The sequence below is a fragment of the Ranitomeya imitator genome, chromosome 1 (genome assembly GCF_032444005.1).
Source record: "Ranitomeya imitator isolate aRanImi1 chromosome 1, aRanImi1.pri, whole genome shotgun sequence".
Taxonomy (NCBI): Eukaryota; Metazoa; Chordata; class Amphibia; order Anura; family Dendrobatidae; genus Ranitomeya; species Ranitomeya imitator.
In genome coordinates, this window is record NC_091282.1 from 120,110,561 (window position 1) to 120,121,555 (window position 10,995).

Below are 10,995 nucleotides of genomic sequence, written 5' to 3' on the forward strand. Positions count from 1 at the left end.
AAAAGACCTGACAAAGTTCAGTTGGTGGATAATGAATCTATAATATATGAAAGTTTAATTGTAATCATTACATTATGGTAAATAATGAAATTTAACACTATATGCTAATTTTTTGAGAAGGACCTGTACATTGGCCAGCCACGTAGTATATTGCCCAGCCACGTAGTATATTGCCCAGCCACGTAGTATATTGCCCAGTCACGTAGTATATTGCCCAGTCACGTAGTATATTGCCCAGTCACGTAGTATATTGCCCAGTCACGTAGTATATTGCACAGCGATGTAGTAAACAGCACAGAGCAACGTGGTATATTGCCCAGTCACGTAGTATATTGTCCAGTCACGTAGTATATTGCCCAGTCACGTAGTATATTGCCCAGCCACGTAGTATATTGCACAGCGACGTAGTATACAGCACAGAGCCACGTAGTATATTGCCCAGCTACGTAGTATACAGCACAGAGCCACATAGTATATTGCCCAGTCACGTAGTATATTGCCCAGCCACGTAGTATATTGCCCAGCCACGTAGTATATTGCACAGCGACGTAGTATACAGCACAGAGCCACGTAGTATATTGCCCAGCTACGTAGTATACAGCACAGAGCCACATAGTATATTGCCCAGTCACGTAGTATATTGCCCAGCCACGTAGTATATTGCCCAGCCACGTAGTATATTGCACAGCGACGTAGTATACAGCACAGAGCCACGTAGTATATTGCCCAGCCACGTAGTATATTGCACAGCGACGTAGTATACAGCACAGAGCCACGTAGTATATTGCCCAGTCACGTAGTATATTGCACAGCGACGTAGTATACAGCACAGAGCCACGTAGTATATTGCCCAGCCACGTAGTATATTGACCAGTCACGTAGTATACAGCACAGACACGTAGTATATTGCCCAGTCATGTAGTATATTGCCCAGCCACATATGTAACAGGTTAAAAAATAAAAAAGAAACATATACTCACCATCCGAAGAGCCCGTTGTAGTTCTGGCGCTTGTGTGCGGTGCACCCGGCAGCTTCCGGTCCCAGGATTGGTATGAGCGCAGGACCTGTGATGACGTCGCGGTCACATGACCGTGACGTCATGGAGGGTCCTTCTCCCATAGCATCTTTGGAAGCGGAACCTGCCGCTTGCAGTGCCGAGGACAGGACGCGACGGCGGAGCGTGAGTATAACGTTTTATTTTTTTTATTATTATTTTTAACATTAGATCGTTTTACTATTGATGCTGCATACGCAGCATTAATAGTAAAAAGTTGGTCACACAGGGTTAATAGCTGCGTAACCGGAGTGCGCTACACCGCGATCTAGTAATGCTGGCATTAACCCTGTGTGAGGGCTGACTGGAGGGGAGTATGGAGCGGGCACTGACTGACTGCGGGGAGGAAAGAGCGGCCATGTTGCCGACGGACCGCGGGCGTCGCTGATTGGTCGTGGCAATGGTCGTGGGCGTTTTGTCACGACCAATCAGCGACTTGGATTCCATGACAGACAGCGGCCGCGACCAATGAATATCTGTGACAGAAAGACAGACAGAAAGACGGATGTGACCCTTAGACAATTATATATATATATATATATATATATATATATATATATACACAGCAGGTGAAGTATTAAAAACACGTCACCAATTTTCTAAGTAAATATATTTGTCAGACTGTATGGTTGTTTATTACCCATTTACCACTTGCTTTTATGGTAAGTATTGCCTCTACAGCCGTCCCTGTACTTTGTACTGCTAGATGACATTTTTTGCTATAAAGGGGCATGCACTGCTCCAAGATGACGTCTCTGCAGCGTTTCTACAAGCTGCACAAGTCCTCTTCTTCCAGATTTCCCTGACTGATGATGTCATCCGGGATAGTATTGCATACACTGTTTGCAATCTCTGCCTCTCTTTTTTTGGATGAATACCTGGCATTCCACGGCTTCTATAGTATTTTTTTTTTCTATCTTACAGCTGTATGAGTGGTGCACTCCCAGTTACTATTACCTCCCATTGCCATGAGTGCATTCCAACACTAATCATGAATCACTGGTGCACACCTGCCCTATGTTTAACTCCTTCACGACCTATATACAGTGGGTATGGAAAGTATTCAGTATTAAATGTTTCACTCTTTGTTTCATTGCAGCCATTTGGTAAATTAAAAAACATAAATTTTCACATTAATGTCCACTCTGCACCCCATCTTGACTGAAAAAAAACAGAAATGTAGAAATTTTTTCAAATTTAACCCCTTTACCCCCAAGGGTGGTTTGCACGTTAATGACCAGGCCAATTTTTACAATTCTGACCACTGTCCCTTTATGAGGTTATAACTCCGAAACGCTTCAACAGATCCTGGTGATTCTGACACTGTTTTCTCGTGACATATTGTACTTCATGATAGTGGTAAAATTTCTTTGATAGTACCTGCGTTTATTTGTGAAAAAAAACGGAAATTTGGCGAAAATTTTGAAAATTTCGCAATTTTCAAACTTTGAATATTTATGCAATTAAATCACAGAGATATGTCACACAAAATACTTAATAAGTAACATTTCCCACATGTCTCCTTTACATCAGCATAATTTTGGAACCAATTTTTTTTTTTGTTAGGGAGTTATAAGGGTTAAAAGTTGACCAGCAATTTCTCATTTTTACAACACCATTTTTTTTTAGGGACCACGTCTCATTTGAAGTCATTTTGAGGGGTCTATATGATAGAAAATGCCCAAGTGTGACACCATTCTAAAAACTGCACCCCTCAAGGTGCTCAAAACCACATTCAAGAAGTTTATTAACCCTTCAGGTGTTTAATAGGAATTTTTGGAATGTTTAAATAAAAATGAACATTTAACTTTTTTACACAAAAAATTTACTTCAGCTCCAATTTGTTTTATTTTACCAAGGGTAACAGGAGAAATTGGACCCAAAAAGTTGTTGTCCAATTTGTCCTGAGTACGCTGATACCCCATATGTGGCAGTAAACCACTGTTTGGGCGCATGGGAGAGCTCGGAAGGGAAGGAGCGCTATTTGACTTTTCAATGCAAAATTGACAGGAATTGAGATGGGACGCCATGTTGCGTTTGGAGAGCCACTGATGTGCCTAAACATTGAAACCCCCCACAAGTGACACCATTTTGGAAAGTAGACCCCCTAAGGAACTTATCTGGATGTGTGGTGAGCACTTTGACCCACCAAGTGCTTCACAGAAGTTTATAATGCAGAACCGTAAAAATAAAAAATCATATTTTTTCACAAAAATTATATTTTTGCCCCCAATTTTTTATTTTTCCAAGGGTAAGAGAAGAAATTGGACCTCAAAAGTTGTTGTCCAATTTGTCCTGAGTACGCTGATACCCCATATGTGGCAGTAAACCACTGTTTGGGCGCATGGGAGAGCTCGGAAGGGAAGGAGCGCAGTTTGACTTTTCAATGCAAAATTGACAGAAATTGAGATGGGACGCCATGTTGCGTTTGGAGAGCCACTGATGTGCCTAAACATTGAAACCCCCCACAAGTGACACCATTTTGGAAAGTAGACCCCCTAAGGAACTTATCTAGAGGTGTGGTGAGCACTTTGACCCACCAAGTGCTTCACAGAAGTTTATAATGCAGAACCGTAAAAATAAAAAATCATATTTTTTCACAAAAATTATATTTTTGCCCCCAATTTTTTATTTTTCCAAGGGTAAGAGAAGAAATTGGACCTCAAAAGTTGTTGTCCAATTTGTCCCGAGTACGCTGATACCCCATATGTGGCAGTAAACCACTGTTTGGGCGCATGGGAGAGCTCGGAAGGGAAGGAGCGCCGTTTGACTTTTCAATGCAAAATTGACAGGAATTGAGATGGGACGCCATGTTGCGTTTGGAGAGCCACTGATGTGCCTAAACATTGAAACCCCCCACAAGTGACACCATTTTGGAAAGTAGACCCCCTAAGGAACTTATCTGGATGTGTGGTGAGCACTTTGACCCACCAAGGGCTTCACAGAAGTTTATAATGCAGAGCCATAAAAATAAAACAAAATTTTTTTCCCACAAAAATTATTTTTTAGCCCCCAGTTTTGTATTTTCCCTAGGGTAACAGGAGAAATTGGACCCCAAAAGTTGTTGTCCAATTTGTCCTGAGTACGCTGATACCCCATATGTGGGGGGGAACCACCGTTTGGGCGCATGGGAGGGTTCGGAAGGGAAGGAGCGCCATTTGGAATGCAGACTTAGATGGAATGGTCTGCAGGCGTCACATTGCGTTTGCAGAGCCCCTAATGTACCTAAACAGTACAAACCCCCCACAAGTGACACCATTTTGGAAAGTAGACCCCCTAAGGAACTCATCTTGATGTGTTGTGAGAGCTTTGAACCCCCAAGTATTTCACTACAGTTTATAACGCAGAGCCATGCAAATAAAAAATATTTTTTTTTCCACAAAAATTATATTTTAGCCCCCAGTTTTGTATTTTTCCAAGGTTAGCAGGAGAAATTGGACCCTAAATGTTGTTGTCCAATTTGTCCTGAGTACGCTGATACCCGATATGTGGGGGGGAACCACCGTTTGGGCGCATGGGAGGGCTCGGAAGGGAAGGAGCATCATTTGGAATGCAGACTTAGATGGATTGGTCTGCAGGCGTCACATTGCGTTTGCAGAGCCCCTAATGTACCTAAACAGTAGAAACCCCCCACAAGTGACCCCATATTGGAAACTAGACCCCTCAATGAACTTATCTAGATGTGTTGTGAGAACTTTGAACCCCCAAGTGTTTCACTACAGTTTATAACGCAGAGCCGTGAAAATAAAAAATCTTTTTGTTTTCCCACAAAAATTATTTTTTAGCCCCCAGTTTTGTATTTTCCCAAGGGTAACAGGAGAAATTGGTCCACAAAAGTTGTTGTCCAATTTGTCCTGAGTACGCTGATACCCCATATGTTGGGGTAAACCCCTGTTTGGGCACACAGGAGAGCTCGGAAGGGAAGGAGCACTGTTTTACTTTTTCAACGCAGAATTGGCTGGAATTGAGATCGGACGCCATGTCGTGTTTGGAGAGCCCCTGATGTGCCGAAACAGTGGAAACCCCCCAATTATAACTGAAACCCTAATCTAAACACACCCCTAACCCTAATTCCAACGGTAACCCTAACCACACCTCTAACCCTGACACACCCCTAACCCTAATCCCAACCCTATTCCCAACTGTAAATGTAATCTAAACCCTAACCCTAACTTTAGCCCCAACCCTAACTGTAGCCCCAACCCTAACCCTAACCCTAGCCCTAACCCTAGCCCTAACCCTAACCCTAACCCTAGCCCTAACCCTAGCCCTAACCCTAGCCCTAACCCTAGCCCTAGCCCTAACCCTAGCCATAACCCTAGCCCTAGCCCTAACCCTAGCCCTAACCCTAGCCCTAACCCTAACCCTAGCCCTAGCCCTAACCCTAGCCCTAACCCTAGCCCTAGCCCTAACCCTAGCCCTAACCCTAACCCTAGCCCTAACCCTAGCCCTAACCCTAACCCTAGCCCTAGCCCTAACCCTAGCCCTAACCCTAGCCCTAACCCTAGCCCTAGCCCTAACCCTAGCCCTAACCCTAGCCCTAATGGGAAAATGGAAATAAATACATTTTTTTTTATTTTTCCCTAACTAAGGGGGTGATGAAGGGGGGTTTGATTTACTTTTATAGCGAGTTTTTTAGCGGATTTTTATGATTGGCAGCCGTCACACACTGAAAGACCCTTTTTATTGCAAAAAATATTTTTTGCAATACCACATTTTGAGAGCTATAATTTTTCCATATTTTGGTCCACAGAGTCATGTGAGGTCTTGTTTTTTGCGGGACGAGTTGACGTTTTTATTGAAAACATTTTTGGGCACGTGACATTTTTTTATCGCTTTTTATTCCGATTTTTGTGAGGAAGAATGACCAAAAGCCAGCTATTCATGAATTTCTATTGGGGGAGGCGTTTATACCGTTCCGCGTTTGGTAAAATTGATAAAGCAGTTTTATTCTTCGGGTCAGTACGATTACAGCGACACCTCATTTATATCATTTTTTTATGGTTTGGTGCTTTTATACGATAAAAACTATTTTACAGAAAAAATAATTATTTTTGCATCGCTTTATTCTCAGGACTATAACTTTTTTATTTTTTTGCTGATGATGCTGTATGGCGGCTTGTTTTTTGCGGGACAATATGACGCTTTCAGCGGTACCATGGTTATTTATATTTGTCCTTTTGATCGCGTGTTATTCCACTTTTTGTTCGGCGGTATGATAATAAAGCATTGTTTTTTGCCTCGTTTTTTTTTTTTTTTCCTTACGGTGTTTACTGAAGGGGTTAACTAGTGGGACAGTTTTATAGGTCGGGTCGTTACGGACGCGGCGATACTAAATATGTGTACTTTTATTGGTTTTTTTTTTTTATTTAGATGAAGAAATGTATTTATGGGAATAATATTTTTTTTTTTTTTTCATTATTTTGGAATATTTTTTTTTATTTTTTTTACACATTTGGAAATTTTTTTTTTTACTTTTTTACTTTGTCCCAGGGGGGGACATCACAGATCAGTGATCTGACAGTTTGCACAGCACTCTGTCAGATCACTGATCTGATAGGAGTGCAGGCTGCTTCACAGTGCCTGCTCTGAGCAGGCTCTGTGAAGCCACCTCCCTCCCTGCAGGACCCGGATCCGCGGCCATCTTGGATCCTGGGCTCGAGCAGGGAGGGAGGTGAGGAGACCCTCGCAGCAACGCGATCACATCGCGTTGCTGCGGGGGGCTCAGGGAAGCCCGCAGGGAGCCCCCTCCCTGCGCGGTGCTTCCCTGCACCGCCGGCACATCGCGATCATCTTTGATCGCGGTGTGCCAGGGGTTAATGTGCCGGGGGCGGTCCGTGACCGCTCCTGGCACATAGTGCCGGATGTCAGCTGCGATAAGCAGCTGACACCCGGCCGCGATCGGCCGCGCTCCCCCCGTGAGCGCGGCCGATCGGCTATGACGTACTATCCCGTCCAGGGTCAGATAAGCCCAGGGCACCTCGACGGGATAGTACGTCTAAGGTCACAGAGGGGTTAATGAAAAAGAAAAACTGAAATATCCCATGGTCATAAGTATTCAGACCCTTTGCTCAGACACTCATATTTAAGTCACATGCTGTCCATTTCCTTGTGATCCTCCTTGAGATGGTTCTACTCCTTCATTGGAGTCCAGCTGTGTTTAATTAATCTGATAGGACTTAATTTGGAAAGGCACACACCTGTCTATATAAGACCTCACAGCTTACAGTGCATGTCAGACCAAATGAGAATCATGAGGTCAAAGGAACTGGCCAAGGGACTCAGAGACAGAGTTGTTGCAAGGCACAGATCTGGCTAGGGTTACAAAAGAATTTCTGCAGCATTCAAGGTTCCTAAGAGCACAGTGGCCTCCATAATACTTAAATGGAAGAAGTTTGGGACCATCAGAAGTCTTCCTAGACCTGACCATCCAGCCAAACTGAGCAATCGTGGGAGAAGAGCATTGGTGAGAGAGGTAAAGAAGAACCCCAAGATCACTGTGGCTGAGCTCCAGAGATGCAGTAGGGAGATGGGAGAAAATTCCACAAAGTCAACTACTACTGCAGCCTCTACCAGTTGGGCCTTCATGGCAGAGTGGCCTGTCTGAAGCCTCTCCTCAGTGCAAGACATATGAAAGCCCGCATAGAGTTTGCTAAAAAACACATGAAAGACTCCCAGACTATGAGAAATAAGATTCTCTGGTCTGATGAGACGAAGATAGACATTTTTGGTGATAATTCTAAGCGATGTGTGGAAAAAACAGGCACTGCTCATCATCTGCCCAATACAATCCCAGCAGTGAAACATGGTGGTGGCAGCATCATGCTATGGGGGTGTTTATCAGTTGCAGAGATAGGAGAACTGGTTGTCATTGAGGGAAACATGAATGTGGCCAAGTCCAGAGTGCTCTGGACCTCAGACTTGGCCAAAGGTCCACCTTCCAACAAGACAATGACCCTAAGCACACAGCTAAAATAACAAAGCAGTGGCTTCAGAACAACTCTGTGACCATTCTTGACTGACCCAGCCAGAGCCCTGACCTAAACCCAATAGAGCATCTCTGGAGAGACCTGAAAATGGCTGTCCACCAACATTCACCATCCAACCTGACAGAACTGGAGAGGATCTGCAAGGAAGAATGGCAGAGGATCCCCAAATCCAGGTGTGAAAAACTTGTTGCATCATTCCCAAGAAGACTCATGGTTGTTCTAGCTCAAAAGAGTGCTTCTACTCAATACTGAGCAAAGGGTCTGAATACTTATGACCATGTGATATTTCAGTTTATCTCTTTTAATAAATTTGCAAAAATTACTATATTTCTGTTTTTTTTTCAGTCAAGATGGGGTGCAGAGTGTACATTAATGAGGAAAAATGATTTTTTAATTTACCAAATGGCTACAATGAAACAAAGAGTGAAAAATTTAAAGGGTTCTGAATACTTTCCGTACCCACTGTAGGTACGTCATAGATCGAGTATCCACGTTTGATAAAGGCTCGGGCACTGGGCCTACATCTATCCAGGCACATGGCAGGTGACCTGATCACCTGTCATGTGCCCCTAACAGCAGAGGGTGGAATCGCAATCTATCTAAGGCTGTTAACATGTTAAGTGATGATGTCAATCTCTGACAGCGGCATTTAACATGAGTGTGCCGGAAGCGCATCAGAAACCATTGGCCCATGAGTGCCCCTGTCACGTGATCGCAGGGCACAGATGGGTTGAAATGACAACATGAAGTCTGTAGAAGACCCCTGCGCCAGTCATTACAGACCTGAAGCCCTGCTATGTGTAGCACAAGGGATCAGAAGATTGCAGCTTCAAGTCTCCTAAAGGTACCGTCACACTCAGCGACGCTGCAGCGATATAGACAACGAGCCGATCGCTGGAGCGTCGCTGTTTAGGTCGCTGTAGAGACGTCAAACAGCAGCTCCAGAACAATGCAGGAGCGATCCAGTGACGTAACGGCGACTCACTTATCGATCTCGCAGGTCGTTCGCTCCATGTAAAACGTTGCAGGCATCGTTGCTTTTGCTGTCAAACACGACGATACACGCTGACCTGACGACCAAATAAAGTTCTGGACTTCTAGCTCCGACCAGCGATGTCACAGCGGGATCCAGATCGCTGCTGCGTGTCAAACACAACGAGAGCGCTATCCAGGACGCTGCAACGTCACAGATCGTTGTCGTTCTCGTTGTGAAGTTGCTGAGTGTGAAGGTACCTTTAGGAGATTACTAAAGCAAATAACAGGTAAAAAAAAAAGTTTTTAAAAAGATAAAAAAAATAAAAGTTCAAATCACCCCCCATGTTGCTCCATTCAATATAAAACAATAAAAAACACTAAAATAGCCATATTTGGTATCGCCACATTCAGAAACGCCAGATCTATAAATATTAAAAAAAATCAGATCAGTAAATGGCACAATGAGAAAAAAGTATGCTTTTTTACGCTGAAACATTGCAATCAAATGCAATAATAAATATGCTTTCACCCAGCCCCAGATCCCAAAAATTGGAGATGCTACAGGACTCGGAAAATTGTGCTTTGAATTTTATTTTTCACCACTTAAATAAAACAAAGAACCTAGATATGTCTGGCATCTACTATCTCATAATGACCTGGAGAATCATAATGGCAGGTCAGTTTTAGTATTTAAGGAACATGGTAAAAAAAAACCCAACTGTGGGACTGCACTTCTGTTGCAATTTCACCTCACTTGGATTTTTTTCATGTTTTTCTGTACACGATATGTTAAACCAACGGTGTTGTTCTAAAGTACAACTAGTCCCGCAAAAAAACAAGCCCTCATACGGCCATATTGACAGAAAAATATAAAAGTTATGGCTATGGGAAGAAGGGAAGCAAAAATGGCAAATCCCAAGGTCATGAAGGAGTTAAACAAACAATTATTTTAGTTTTTTTTGTAAACTGATGCTTTGTTCGATATTATTGACAGTTTATCATTGTATGTATTTTTTCGCAAGTGTTTATATTGTTGTTTTTCTGTAAACATGTAAATTGCACTATATTGATTGATCATCCTGTGATATTCTAAATGAACACACCTATATAGCTGCTGCACTCTATGAATCGCTTGTCAAAGGCTCTTTGGAGCTGACACATTGCTTTTTTTTCACATATGGCAAATTAAAAGTTTGTTCACTTTTTCTAATATTCCTACAATGTGCTGCCTGCTTTTTTGCATTGATATTATTAGGTTACTGGGCTGTAACCTGCAGGCTGGCACCTACCAATTGAGTTGTGCAGTAATATCCTTTGTATATATATATATATATATATATATATATATCTATATCTATATCTATATATATATATCTCTTTAGCCCCTTTAGAGATCATTTCATCTTCCAACTTTCTGAACTGTTAAAATTAACAGTAATTTTAATCAGGGGTGCCCGGACTTTTACACGCCATTGTATACATTTAGCGAGTGAAATAAGTATTAAACACGTCACCAATTTTCCAAGGAGATATATTTCTAATGGTGCTATTGACATTAAATTCTCACCAGACGTTAATCCAATCCACTCAAGAAAAGAAATCAAACCTTCTATAACCTCTGAGCTTTATTTCATTCCATACATTTTCTGCTGGATTCAGGTCAGGTGATTGGCTGGGTCATTCTAGCAGCTTTATTTTTTATCTCTGAAACCAACTGAGTTTCCTTGGCGGTGTGTTTGGGATCATTGTCTTGCTGAAATATCCACCCTCGTATCATCTTCATCATCCTGGTGGATGGCAGCAGATTTTTTTTTATCAACAATGTGTCGGTACATTTGTCCATTCATCCTTCCTTCAATTATACGAAGTTTGACAGTGCTGCAGGTTGAAAACAGCCCCACACCTTGATGTTTCCACCTCCAAACTTCACTGTTGGTAGCTATTTTTGGGGTGATATGCAGTGCCTTTGGCCTCCA